Consider the following 14,781-nt stretch of genomic DNA (forward strand, 5'->3'; position numbering starts at 1 on the left):
ACTTACTAATATTATGCCATTTTCGCAAATGAGAAAAATGAGGTGTAGAGACAAATCACTTTCCATTTTCTATTTACAATGCTAGGAAAGGGTAGAATTGGGTTTCAAATCCAACCATATCTTCCCTCAAAATCTTTGTTCTTTCCAACTATCCTCTACTGCCTGCTGAGTGCTTACACTGATAGATACTAGCACCAAAGCTGAATCACAGGTAAGGGCCAAAAGCAGTGGTTTGAGACTGGAAATTTCAGGTTGCTCAAGGAGACGCTGCAGTGAGAAGACAACATTTGGCCCAAGATGGAGCTGTATTCCTGTTTTTTGTTTGTTTGTTTGTTTGTTTTTGAGGTATGGGGGCTGGAGATTGAGCCCAGGACCGAGGCTCAACCACTGAGCCACATTAGCTCCCCTGACTTGTTTTTTCATTAGTTTGTTTGTTCTTTGTTGTTTTTTTTTTCAGGAAACAAACCCGGGACATCCCACGTGGGAAGCAGGCGCTCAACTGCTTGAGCCACTCCCTTGTGTTCCTGTTTTCAAAGACCGGTGGAGGATGAAAAAGCCTTGAAGGTCAGAAAGGTTCAGAGAGAATCAAGAGAGACAGGAGTTCTATAAACCAAGCAAACTGAATTACCAGGACTGAATGTAAACGCAGCAGAGTGTTCCAGTACAATTAAGTATCCATTGAGTTTGGCAACAAGCGGGCAATTTTTAGTGTGATCAGGAAATGGGGAAGGAGTCCAGTCTCCTGTGGATTAAGGAGTGAAGAGATGAAAAAGTGGAGACAGTGAGTGCAGGTCCATTTCCCAAGAGGCCTGGCCATGACAAAATAAATCTGGAAAGACACACACCCAAATGTTAACTGCGCTCATCCCTGAGTAATAGGGTTATAAATACCTTTCATTTTCTGGCTTCCTTTTTTCTCTAATTTCAACTTTAAAAAGTAAACAAGTACTGATATAAAATTGTAAAAATAGGAAAGTAATTTAAGAAGGAAAAAAAAAGGAGTTTGGGATTCAAGGGGTGAAAAGTCATAGGGCCATGGTTCAAAGAGCCTGTGGGAAAGCTTTTCAAGTTGAGTACTGGATGCCTTTTAAAGACAGAGGAAGAGGAGCCTAGCAGAGCCAGGCTTGATGGGATCAGGATGTCTCTGGTGTGTGGCATAAGGGGGCTGGGAAAACTGGGAGCCCGGGAGTGAGATGAAGCCAGACTTCAGGAAACTCAAACCACTTCTTTGTTTCCCATCATCCATGGATAATCCATCTAACACTTTGAGCATCTAATTCTAGTCTGTTTTCTATGTATTTATGTAAAGTGTTTTCATTACAAAACTGAACTCATCGTTTTGTAATGTGATTTTTTCCACTTAAAATTATAGTGTTTTATCGTGTCTTTAAATATTATTTTAAAATATTATTTTGACACCTAATAATCCCTTCTGTAGATGTAATATTTTTAGAGGCAGTGAAATATATTTTCAGATACTTTCTCAAAAAATGGTTTCAATTTCTTTTCCATCAGCAACACATAGGTCTCATTTCACTATACCCTTACAAACTGTGGGTAGTATCAGTTTATTCCATCATTGCCAATTTGATAGGAAAAAAAGGGAGTAGAATGGTTGTTTAATTTGCATTTATTTGATTATCGTCAAATTAGTCATTTTCATGGGTTCATCAGTCATATATATTCTTCTTTGAAATGTTCACATTCTTTACCCTTTTGCCTACTGGGATAAATCATGCTTTTTTAATTTGAAAGAATTTTTAAAAAATAGTGAAGGCATTAATACTTACTTGCCATTTTGATAATGTTTTTAAATAAAAGAAATTTTCTGGGTATATACAAAGCTCAGGATATCATGCTGCATATATTGCAAAATACTGCATGACGATATTTACAAACATTTGTATACTTCTTCCTTGGTGAATGCATGTCCTAAATGCCAGCAGAAGTTGTTATTATTACTTTATGCTTCACATTTACCCTGGTATTTGTTTTCTTATTTTTCACTTGAAATAACTATTTTCAATTTTTTTTTATTGTGCAGCATTTCACTAATGCCAAATAAGAAGTAGCTTTCTTTATGGAATGCCAAGGGTTGAGAAGATGGGTACCAGCTGAGCCATGTTGCCTTTCTTTGAAACATCAACTTCTTCCAGTGACTTAAAATGAGAGGAAAAACAGCTTTTTATAGTGCTCAGCAGTGGTTAAAGCCTTTGGAGTCAGAAAGTCTTTGTTCTATACATACCCGCTGCCAATAATATCTGTGGGTTTCGCTTCCTCCCCTAGCTTCATTTTCCTTCTCTGTAGAATGGGAATGCTCAAGCTTGTAGGGTTTTTGTGCATTAAAAGAAAGAATGCATGTGAAGTGCTTAGTTCCAGACCATTCATGGGTTGCTTGATGAATGTCCTTGTAGCGATCATCTCCCCATGCTGTGGCATGCTGTTTTTAACAAGATTCTGCTTTTCCACCATCTTCGAAAAATCCTTACAACCATGATCCCTCTTAAGGTCTGTTCTATGTAGACTTAACTCTGATCCTTTTATGGACCTGTGATAAAATATTAGAAGGAGAACCAGAGAGTAATTATTACTTCCTGGTCATTGGCCTAGTGACAGGTTTTCTGGAAAGGGATTTGGATAAAGTGGTTTGCAACCCGTTTAAAGACAACATCATATAAAGGTTTTATTGTGTTCAAAATGATAGTGCTTGCATGGTGAACTTCTCAATATTCAAAGATACTAAGAGAACTGGTGTGGAATGGATATGGGGAAGTGAAAATAAAACAGGATGGTTGTTTTCATTTGCCCATGGGGGTCGGAGGAGAAATAAATTCTGGAATCCCCATAGCAGTTTTTAATGGACAAAGAAGCATTTGTTACTAAGAACCCAACATTAGATGTTTCATGGCACATCGAGGTTGCTTAAAATGCAGAATAGTAACCAGATTCTGATTAGTGATTTGATTTGAATTTTCAATAGATTAAAATGGCACTAATTGGAACTTAAAACAATTCTTATTCTTTCTGTTCTCAACATTTTTAATTGCAGAGAAAAAGACTGCTTCCTGGCTAGCTCTCGTTCAGAATGTAGAAAGTGGGATTAGGAGGCAAATATCTTTATCTTTCTTAAAACAAAAGCCAGTGCTAAACTATACTGCATTTTCTGGTGGTTTACATTTGCTGGCTCATTCTCATCCTTTAATTTATGTGTCATCTCGACTTAATGGTCACATCTCAGTGGCCTTTCTTGACTGTTATAAGTAGGTTCTTGCCCATCACTTTCTGTCAAAATACCATGCACTGTTCCAGCATTTAACACATTCTTAATTGTTTGTGTTGCACCTATCCATTGTCTATCATCTCCCTTCCTGAGGACAAGGCCCGTGCCTCAGCACATCTAGAACCTAGCTGAGGCTCAGGCACAGCAGTGCTCAGTGCATATTTGTTAAGTGAAATATCTTCATGTATAAGCTTCTAGTTCAAATAAATGATCTCTGTATTGATTCTGCTCTTCTCATGTCAGCTTCTCCTTGTATTTGATGGGGACAGATATTTGAAATTTCACCAGACTTGGCTCAGCTCAGCCCCTTATCAGCTTTCCCTTAGTCCATTGACTCTATCTCATGGGGGTCCAAGAAGAGAAAAGAGACCACCAGAGCATAATGTGGTTGCATCCTCTTTCCTTACTCCATAGTAGAATTTGCTCAGAAAATGAGTAAATACCTAGGTAAACTAGGCTACGCTCATGTCTTCAGTTCAACAAAGCTAAAGATAGTGGCTTATTGCAAATTAAAGTAAAAAATTAAGAGGCATCTTTTTGGTATTTCCCAGGACCAGAGCCTGGGGATATTTGCCCCTCACAGTACCCCTTTCTTATCTCGCTTCTCTTGCAGGCCTTTGCTTCAAAGTCAGTCTTTGCTCCCCCTACTCCACTGGGAGTCCCTAGGTTTTCCTTTATTCCACACCCCTAAGACTCAGACCAGCCACAACTGGGTTTTGGAGACCCCTCCCCCACCCCTGGGGCAGAGCTCTTGAAAGTCGAGATTTTGCTGTTTGGGTAACAAAACCAATACAAGTTCATGACAATCTAGAAACATGGTAACACATAGAATACACACACAAAATGCCAATCATGCCAGTATGAACATTAAAACCGCTGCCTTCCCACGGTGAAGGGATAACCAGCGTCTACATTCTGGCATACCTTTCCAGGAATTTTTTCTCCTAAGTAGTTATTTATCTCTATAAGCACGAAAATAGCAATAATGCATTTTCAAAAGGAAACAACTTTCAGTCTGACACAAAGACCTACTTTTTTTTAAACGAGGTAAACCTTTTGTTACTTAAGGAGGAGAATAATGGCTTATTGGTTTAGTTCACAGCTATATCCCCAGCACTTGGAATAGTGCCTGGCTCAATGAATACTTGTGGAATGAATGAGAGACTGAAAATGACATCACTCAGTTAAACAAGAAAGCTGCTATGTACATAGAATGACCATTTATGTATGTGTTTTCTTTGGGATAGCATTTCCGCACATATAGCCCTTGGGCCATTCTTCAAAACAAATCATAGACTTCCTGTTCATTAAAAGTGCTTTGGGGTCTTTATGGAAAGCGTGTCCAGGCAAAGTTTATGGGGTTTAAAGAAAAAAAACCAATTCAATGGTGAGTCAACTCTTATTCAGAAGTAAAAACAAAACTTTCCATTACCTGGCCAGGTCAAAATATAACTGACTAAAAAGCTGCCTGTTTGATTTTCCCAAAGGTTTGGTCTCACAGAATAGCTTGAGTGTTGCTTATTTTTAAAGTGTGTATATGGCAGCAGAGAACAAAATGACATCATGTACTTCCTGCCATCTCCTAAATAGAATTTTTTACCGCAAGTGTTTAATCTGAATCTCTGTATAAGAAAAAAATCATAAAAACCCAGGTAGTGGCCTGGAATCTTTAAAATGAGCCACTATGTAAATGTCACCTTCCAGGAACTGCTGGAGAGTTTAGAGATGACTTTTCTCCTATTGCTTACTATTTCTGTTGTCAAGATTCTTGAAGTGAAGAATCTTTTTTTTTAAAAAAGGAAGTAGTCTCTTTTTTATTTTTTAAACTTTATTTTTAAAGAAGTTTTAGATTACAGAAAAGTTACATAAAAAATATAGGGGATTGCCATATTATGTACCCCTCCCCCTCTCACATTTTCCACTGTTAAGAACATCTTTCATTAGCGTGGTTCATTTTCCACAATTGATGAACAAATATTGAAGCATTGTTACTAATGACTATAGTTGACATTATGTTTTACACGTTGCACCATACAATTTTATAGATTTTGATAAAATGTATAATGGCCTATATCCGTCATTACAATGTCATGCAGAACCTTGCCAATGCCTTAAAAATGCCCAAGACCCACCAATTAGAAATTAGACACTTTTGCTCTGGAAATTAAATGAACTTAATGTAGAGTGCAGCAAAGGCCCATTCATTACCTAATTAACTGAAATATTTCTCCTCGATCAAAGTTTGTTGAACTCATTACCTTAGAACAGAGCCAAGAGAATGCCGCTCTCTCCAGAACATATATTACTGAACTCATAAAATAAAAGCCATTTCACACTGCTCGAAGTTCTCCTCTTTTTACTCCTAATCACTCCATTTTTCTCAGGTACTCAGTGTCTGGCAAGATATTGGCATATCACAGCTTACCTCTACTCTCTCTGTCAGCACCACTGTGTAAAGTGATCCTAGCTATAGAATGAGGGTGATTTTCCTTTGGGGAAGGTTGAGATACGGTTTTTTGATAAGGAGATGGGACATCTCTCAGGTTAAGAATAAGGAGGCATCACTAGTTCTAAAATACATTTATTATCAGACATCTGGGGGGATAAAGGAACAGGAGACACCTTTTCATTTGCCCCCCACCCTCCATTGCCCTTGGAAGGTTAACAATCTGCCAATCCATTTTAACACTCAGTGAAGGAAGAGAGTTAAATTAATCATAGGTTTTATAAAGTTGGTCAGATTTGGTTTAGATTATTCATTAATGGAGTAATTCTACCCACATTTGTTGAATTCCTGCTATATGTGGGAATTCTGGAAGAAACAGCTATGAGTAAGACAGTGGAGGTTACTGGTAGCATAGAGAACAGTCATTACGTAATTACGTAATTAGCTACCTCATTATAGTTGAGGGAAGCACTACAAGAGAGAAGTATTCAGTGCTCTGAGAGCCTATGATAGAGGACCTGACCTCATCTGAGAAATGAATAAATGCCTCCCTGAAGAAGCAGCATTGACCGGGTTCTGAAGCAGGAGTAGAAGTTGACCAGAAGGAGTGTGGTGGGCATGGGAGGATCTTCCTGAAGGCCAAAGTGATAGGTACTTGGCAAGTTGAAGCAGCAGGGGTTAGATAACACACGGCCTCGCAGGTGGGTTCAGATGTCGGTTTGAATCCTGACAGGGATGGGATGCCTCTAAAGGGTGAGTGATGTTCCAGAATGGTGAGCATGAGGACATTCTGAAATTGTATATTAAGCTTTATATGGCGTTCAGATTATTTCCTTAGGATATATTCTTAAAAGGAGAATTATTTAGATCTTAGGATGTGAAGGGTTTTTGTGGTTGTTGTTTACATTTTTTATTATGGAAATTTTTAGATGCAAAAAATGGAAAGCTTAGTGTAATGACTCTCCATGTATCTATTTCCCAGCCTCTATAATGACCAATATTTAACAAATCACTTTTCATCTACATCCCTGTGTGCCCCCCCCAATGGCCAATGATAATTTTGAAGCAAATTCTAGACATTATTATTACATCTGTAAATACTTCAATAGGTATTTTTAAATTAGAAAAATGTTTTTTTTAAATTTGCGCAATGATTACATCTAATAATAGTCATAATAATTCTTTACTATAATAATAATGCTTTAACAAGACCAAATATCCATATAGTGTGCTTTAAATATTTTAATCTTTGGAACATATTGCTAAACTTCCTTTTGTGAGGTTTGAACAAATTTATATCTTCACCAACCATGTTTGAGACTGATCACGGCACCTCCATCAAAGCTGAGTTATTATTTTTCTTACCTTTGCCAATATATAAGTAAAAAATGGTATCTTATTGATGTTTGAACTTGCATTCTTTTGTTAATAGTGAGGTTGAACATTTTCAATATACTTATGAATCATTTATATTTTCTCTTTTGTGCACCGTCTATTCTTGTCCTTTGAACAGTCACCATTTGGAATCTTGGTGTTTATCTGGGAGATTTGCATGAACTTTTGTTAGAGTGGTAATAACTAGTTTTCCTATTTGTTGCTTGGTAGAATTGAATCTTAGTACTGTAGGGGGCCTTAGAAGGTCATTGAAAGGGAAAAAAAAGAAAACAAGTTAAAACTCTTCGAGAGCCATCTATTCCCACATCTGCCCTGTACATTTGAGGTCTCCCTCTTGTCACCTTGTCTGCCAAGGGGCCATCAGCTCCTGTTTAAACGCTTCTAGTAACAGGAACATCAGTTTGGAATGTGGGCTGTAGTTGTTAGAAAATGTCTTTATATCGAATTTAGTAACTTCTCTACCTTGTTCAATCAGGCGGAGCTACACAAAATATCTTCTTTCTCAGCAGATGAGCATAATGACTGTTATTATAATCTCCTAACTTCTCCAAGCCAAGTGTTTCCTTCAACTATCATTTACTGTAATTTCTAAGAAGTTCTTCATTATTTTGACTTTTCTATCCTAGAAACACTCAAGTTCATGTTTTTTTTCTTTTTTTAAAGTTTACTTTTATTCTTTTTTTTATTACTAATTTTTAAAAAGATACCTAGATTACACAAATCTCACCTAAAAAATATAGGAGATTACCATATGACCTGCTCCCCACATCTCCACATTTTCCCACGTGAACAACATCCTTCATTAGTAAGGTACATTCATTGCAATTGATTAACACATTTTGGAGCATTGCCACTAAGTGTGGATTAAAGTTTACGTTGTAATTTACACACTCTCCCACCCAATTCTGTAGGTTATGGCAAATATATAATGGCATGCATCTGTCATTGCAATGTCATTGAGGACAAATCCCAAGTCCTGAAAATACCCCCATATTATACCTATTTTTCCCTCTCCCTGCCCTCAGAACCTCCAGTGGCCACTGCCTCCACATCAATGATATAATTTCTTCCATCACTAGAGTCACCCAGGACAACAAACAAGGAGGTGAGGATGGACAACCACCACACCAAGGAACCAAAAGAACCTACAACTGCAAGCAAGAGAGACCCATCCATCGGCCCTGTGGGATCACAGCCTCCTCTCAGTTAGAGGTGGAGTGGACATCACCATTCCAGGATCCTCAGGATTGGGGAATGAACTATGGACTAAAGTAGACTTAATGTTCTAATAAAATCTCTCTAGTTCCTTATTTCTCTAGCTACAAAATTGCTTGCATCACAACAAAGATAATGCTGTTATTCTTGTAAAATTGAGTATAATTCAGTATTTTTAAAACTGCTCTAAAATATTATTTTGTATGTAAGCCAAACTTTAACATGTAATCAAGCTTTTAGAACTGGATAGGGATCATAATAAATTATCTTGTTTAATTAACATATATTATCCTAATATTTTCTATCAAGTTAAAATAGTACAAATGTAAAAGTTGCTCAGATGCTAAAAATCCCAAGACACCAATTTACATTCTGTGCTGGTTTTTGTGTTAGAGTATGATTATAAATATATTTTCTCCTTACCTTACAAGATTTTGCCAAAATAAGATTAAAAATATTTTTCCTTATATAGCACCTAGTGATCTTTTCCTTTTCACAGAATGCCAACTATGGGAAGCACTTTAGAGACCCTTTACTACAACACTCTCTCTTAGGTTTTCCAGAGAAAGAGCCTGAAGTTCAGGGAGGGTAAATGATTTTCCCAAGGATACGTACGTAGTCCTCCCCAGGTTTTCATGCATATTTGTTAGTATCTGAAAAGCATTAATCTCTAATACAGGGGCCCAGGACCCTTTTTGATTTTTGGAAGGTTTTCTTTTTTTTTCTTTAAAATTTATTTATTTATTTATTTATTTCTCTCCCCTTCCCCGCCCCCCACCCTGGTTGTCTCTTCTCTGTGTCTATTTGCCGCATCTTCTTTGTCTGCTTCTGTTGTTGTCAGCGGCACGGGAATCTGTGTTTCTCTTTGTTGCGTCATCTTGTTGTGTCAGCTCTCCGTGTGTGCAGCACCATTCCTGGGCAGGCTGCACTTTCTTTCACGCTGGGCGGCTCTCCTTACGGGTACACTCCTTGCGCGTGGGGCTCCCCTACGCGGGGTACACCCCTGCGTGGCAGGGCACTCCTTGCGCGCATCAGCACTGCGCATGGGCCAGCTCCACACGGGTCAAGGAGGCCCAGGGTTTGAACCGCGGACCTCCCATGTGGTAGTTGGAGGCTCTAACCACTGGGCCAAGTCAGCTACCCTGAAGGTTTATTTAAAAGTCTGCACTTCTGGACAGAAAAAAAAATAGCCTTCTCATCGTACAGGGAATCCTAAAGGAAAAGACTATGCATAGCTCTGGAAGGCTTTAGAGAACCTTAAAGACCTATTTGGGTTATCATCTGACATCTTATTACTGTTTAACTAATGAATGGGTGTTTCGTCATTGGAAGTAGATATAACCTAGTCACATTTAGGGCCAGAACTGCAAATACTTCAGTGTCTTCCTGAAATGAGGTTTCCTAATTTGATTTAGTACTTAATTCATGGCTGGTGCCCAGTGGATGTTTAATGATGAATGAGCAATTCATTCAACTGATAAATACATCCATCAGTCAAACAATTAATCAATTCTTTGATCAATCTTTAGACCCCAGGAAAGGAAAGATTGCTTCCTGTCTTCTTCCTAAGGCAAGATGTGGTTTCTAGAAAATTTGATTAGCTTAAAAGTATCTTTCTTTTAAATTGAAATTTTTCTTCAGATAATTGTAAATTAGTATGCAGTTGTAAAAATAACCCAGAGAGATCCTATGTACCTTTTATTCGGTTTAAACATACCTTACAAAGTCTTTTTGGTTTTCCTTGTCAATAAGGTGATGAAATCATTTTCTTCTTACTCAGCACTACTGATGCTGTCTGTCTCCATGGATCCTGCAGACAATTTGACCAATTACTCAAACCCTCTAGTTCTCATTTTCTTAATATTTAAAAGGAAGAAGTTGTACTAGTTCATTTGTAAGCTTCCATCCAGTTCTTATATTCTACTAGAATCTGAGTTTAAGATCTCTGGCAAACCACCACAACTGCCACTGTTTCTGTATAGCCCACAAGCTAAGAATGGTTTTTGGCAAACACCATCCAAACGTAAAAAACAAAATTCAAATTTCTCACCTAATAGTACTTTGAAGTTATAATAGTCCTAATCATGTAGTGGCTTTCTATTCACTACAAAATAAGTCACGTTCTGAGTTACCAATCTATACCCATCAGATTGACAAAATCCTGAAGATCTGAGTTTGATGAAGAAACTGGAATTTTCTTGCATTTATGTTGGGAGTGTAAATTAGATCAGCCACCTTGGAAAACAATTTGGCAATTTCTAGTAAAATTGAAAATGCACATATCTTATTCTGAAACATTTCCACTTCTAGGTGTATCTTCTAGATAAGTTTTCCCACAGGTGCATAAGAATATAACATCAGTTCAATGATGTTTCATAAACACAATTTTTTTAAAAATGAGAGATTTGAAACACTCAATATACTCATTATTAGGAAAAGGCATTAACAAAATGTGTTTTTTAATATGCTACTCTTACATAACAGTTAGAATTAATGAACTATTTCTATATCACCATGGTTAGCCCTTAAAAAGTAATACTGGGGAACCAGATGTGGCTTAACCAATTGGGCTCCTGTCTACCACATAGGAGGCCCAGGGCCTCATGGTGAGGGCAAGCTGGCCCACATGGCAAGGTGGCCCACACGGAGTGCCAGCCTGTGCAGAAATGCCACCCTGTGCAGGAATGCCACCCAGTGCAAGAAAGCCACCCCACACAGGAGGGCCCGCTGATGCAGAGAGCTGGCGCAGCAAGATGACACAATAAGAGACACTGGGGAGAGAAAATAAGAAGATGTGACAGAACAGGGAGCTGAGGTGGCGCAAGAGAGTAATCACCTCTCTCCCACTCTGGAAAGTCCCAGAATCGGCTCCCAGAGCTGCCTAATGAGAATAAAAGCAGATACAGAAGAAAACACAAAGAATGGACACAGAAAGCAGACAACAGGGGGAATGGGGTGAAGGGAGAAATAAATAAAAATATTTTGAAAAAAATATTTAAAAATTTTAAAAAGTAATATTGAATGAAAAGGTAAGGCACAAAAAGATATGTACAATGAAATTACTTATGTAAAAATGTTAAAAATCACAAGAAGAATATTATATACATTATATGCATGTATATATGGTTTAAATATTACACATAAAAGCAGGAGAAAATATATGAAAACATAGACTTAAAATATACACACCAGATTCATGAATGCATTGACTCTGGACTGGGGAAGGGGAAAAAGGGTTGCAATTTTACCCATCATGTTTTACTTTTTTCACTAAACAAACAATAATTTAAATATGTCACAAATGTACGCTTTTGTTTTGTTGGGTGTCTGCCTATGAGTTATATTATTTGTCTATGTCTTATATGGTTTGAATTTTTTTTTCTCATAACACTGCTTTAAGAGCCCAGGAAGTCAAGATAGATGAAGGTACAGAATACAGGGGTAGAGCGGTGAAAAGGAACTCAGATGGTATTGAGTAATCACATGATTTATTACATCTAATTTTCATTCTCATCTATAAAGATATTCTTCTGTGACTTTATCTGTGGACGTTATCAGGACCTACCTATGATTAGAACCAGAGCCATCTCCACCAAGTTCAGTAATACTTCAAAGTTCAATGGCATTTACAGTGATAGACATTATCATCCTTTAAAATGGCTGTAGAAGAGGGTAGAATGTTTCCAGATATAAAGATTATGTCTCACAACTAAAACCAGAGTCACAAAAGTTTGGGGAAGGAGAGGGAATTTTTTGTTATTAAGGAAATTCTTCACTGGATTATATCACTGTAGAAATTATTAGTTAATATCAGCTTTTAGAATAGTTATCTATAGTTCATCTACATTTTATCAGATTCTGTATGCAAAATTTCAAATGACTTTTTAACCTATTTAAATATTAATATTTAGCTGAGTGGTTAAGAGCAAAAGTCTTAGAGCCAGAATATTTGACTTTGAATCCAGATTATTCTATTTATTTTAAGTCATTTTTTAAAAGTTACGTAGGTTTTTTTTTCAGTAATTTAGTTTTTTTTTTTAAGTAATTGAGCTTTTACAGTTTTCTCATCTGTAAAATGGGAATAATAACAGTCTGTACTTCATAGAGAAATTACATTGATTAAATGAGTTAATACATGTAAAGTGCAAAATATAATCAACAATTGCTCAATAAATGTTGGCATTTCTTACATTTCTTCTATCCATTCATTTCTGGACAGCTAAATGGCGGTATGGTCATCCCCAATGGCCAGAAACTTAGTAGGCACCAAGTAATCCTGATGATGATAAAAATAATACAATGAAAACATAGACATGAAATCCATTAAGTCACTGCAGAGGCCGTTGCTCTACCCAGTAGATTGCTTTCTATCTACTGCATGTTAAAGCCACATCATTCTTGACACTTGATGCCAGAGCATAGTGTACCCGTCACACTCTGCCTCCATCATAACACAGGACAAGATTGTGGTTTCTCTGAGCCCTGGCTTTGGGGGCACACAGTTGTGAAAAGATAAGGCAACTGCCCCCAATGTAGACAGCAACACAAAATGGCAGAGGTTTCACAAACCTGAAGTTCTTATTCAGCCATCTCATCTCTAAACCAAACTTTCCCTACTCCTTTCATCTTTGCTTATAGATGTGTTCCCATTGAGTTTTTCCTTTTATTCTTCCCTAGTCTCTTATATGTACTTTACATTTTTTGTCTTTATTTATATTTTAAATGTTACATTAAAAAAATATGAGGTCCCCATACACCGTCCACCCCCCTCACCCCACTCCTCCTCCCATAACAACAACCTCCTCCATCATCATGAGACATTCATTGCATTTGGTGAATACATCTCTGAGCACCGCTGCACCTCATGGTCAATGGTCCACACCATAGCCCACACTCTCCCACAGTCCACCCAGTGGGCCATGGGAGGACATACAATGTCCGGTAACTGTCCCTGCAGCACCACCCAGGACAACCCCGAAAATGCCCCCACATCACATCTCTTTCTCCCACTCCCTACCCCCAGCAGCCACCATGGCCACTTTCTCCACACCAAAGCCACATTTTCTTTGATTACTAATCACAATAGTTCATGAATAGAATATCAGTAAGTCCACAGTAATCCATACTCTATTCCTCCATCCTGTGGACCTTGGAATGGTTGTGTCTACTCCACATCTATATCAAGAGGGGGCTTAGATTCCACATGGATGCTGGATGCAATCCTCCTGCTTTCAGTTGTAGGCACTCTTGGCTCCCTGGTGTGGTGGTTGACCTTCTTCACCTCCATGTTAGCTGAGTGGGGTAAGTCCAATAAACCAGAGTGCAGGAGTTGCAAGTCTGTTGAGGCTCAGGGCCTGGCTATCACATGGTCAGTCCAGAGATTCAGGTCCCCTGGGTATACATTAAACCCCAGCACCATCTTATGTGTACTTTAAATGTACCAGAGGCTAGGGGTGCTGGCGACTTGCCAGCCTATAAGTCATACATTGTCCCATCATTACAGACTAAACCATGGTATTTCTGAAATAATGTTAGAGCAGTCACAGAGCTTCAACCTCAGGTGCACCAGATTTTCAGCTCTAGAAATTATGATTTAATATTAGAGTAATATTATTAGCTCACAGTATCCTTATGGTTCATATCAGTGAAATCTGACCTATACAATGTTTTCTGAAAGTATTGAGAATATATAGTTGCAATTCTGAATGCCTGTTTTGATGAGTGACATCACAGTTTCCGTGCATTTTTAACTTTCTACGGGTGTTTTTTTGGAAGCAACACAGTGTACATGTAACAAGAAAATTCCACTACTGTAAATTACAAATTTTTTTTTAAAAACCTTGTACCTTAACATTTTAATATGTCTACTTTGATTTTGTCGAACAGCACGTTAAAACTTCTTACCCAAGAGTAAGATGATCGAAGATTATTCAGGGTTTTACTAAAAGCAGTACCACCTACCCCCCTGCAAAGAAAAATAAAATAAAATATATATATATATATATAAACTTTAATTTTTACAACTATATGCATATATATATCAATAATAAACTAAGGTCTATATGTGACTCTCTGGAATCTGAAAGCTGCCAGTGTGCCTCCCTATGTTATAAAACATTTTTTCTCTCTGGTCTTAATTAGAAAGTTTCTTCCGTTCAAACCATCTTGTTCCAAATGGTGCATTCTACCAACCAAGTCCCATGACATTCTTATATCTGATCATCAGAGTAATGAAGGCTATCAAATAAATAAGCAATTAAAGAGAAGGAAGCAATTGACTTTCATTAGAGAACATTAAGATGTTTTGACTCCATGATTCCTAGTCATCTAGAGACATGGCTTGCCTTACTTATTTTTAGCAGCAATAAAGCATGCATGTCTTCCAACATTGTTGCTCCTTGTGTATTCATAGGCCTTACTGGTACTTAAAGTATCTCCATGGTGG

At 37.6% G+C, this 14,781-nt stretch overlaps 1 long non-coding RNA gene across 1 annotated transcript in view; it reads right to left on the minus strand.

Moving 5' to 3' along the window:
• Positions 1–1,618: 1,618 nt before the first annotated feature.
• LOC139438865 (uncharacterized) overlaps positions 1,619–14,781 on the minus strand; it is a 33,477-nt gene continuing 20,314 nt past the window's right edge. Inside the window, exons 3-4 of the long non-coding RNA XR_011648584.1 lie at positions 10,054–10,146; positions 1,619–2,548 (exon numbers count right to left, since the gene is read on the minus strand). This is a non-coding gene — a long non-coding RNA (uncharacterized lncRNA). The remainder of the gene's footprint in view (positions 2,549–10,053; positions 10,147–14,781) is intronic.

Source organism: Dasypus novemcinctus, chromosome 4, assembly GCF_030445035.2.
Source record: "Dasypus novemcinctus isolate mDasNov1 chromosome 4, mDasNov1.1.hap2, whole genome shotgun sequence".
NCBI lineage: Eukaryota > Metazoa > Chordata > Mammalia > Cingulata > Dasypodidae > Dasypus > Dasypus novemcinctus.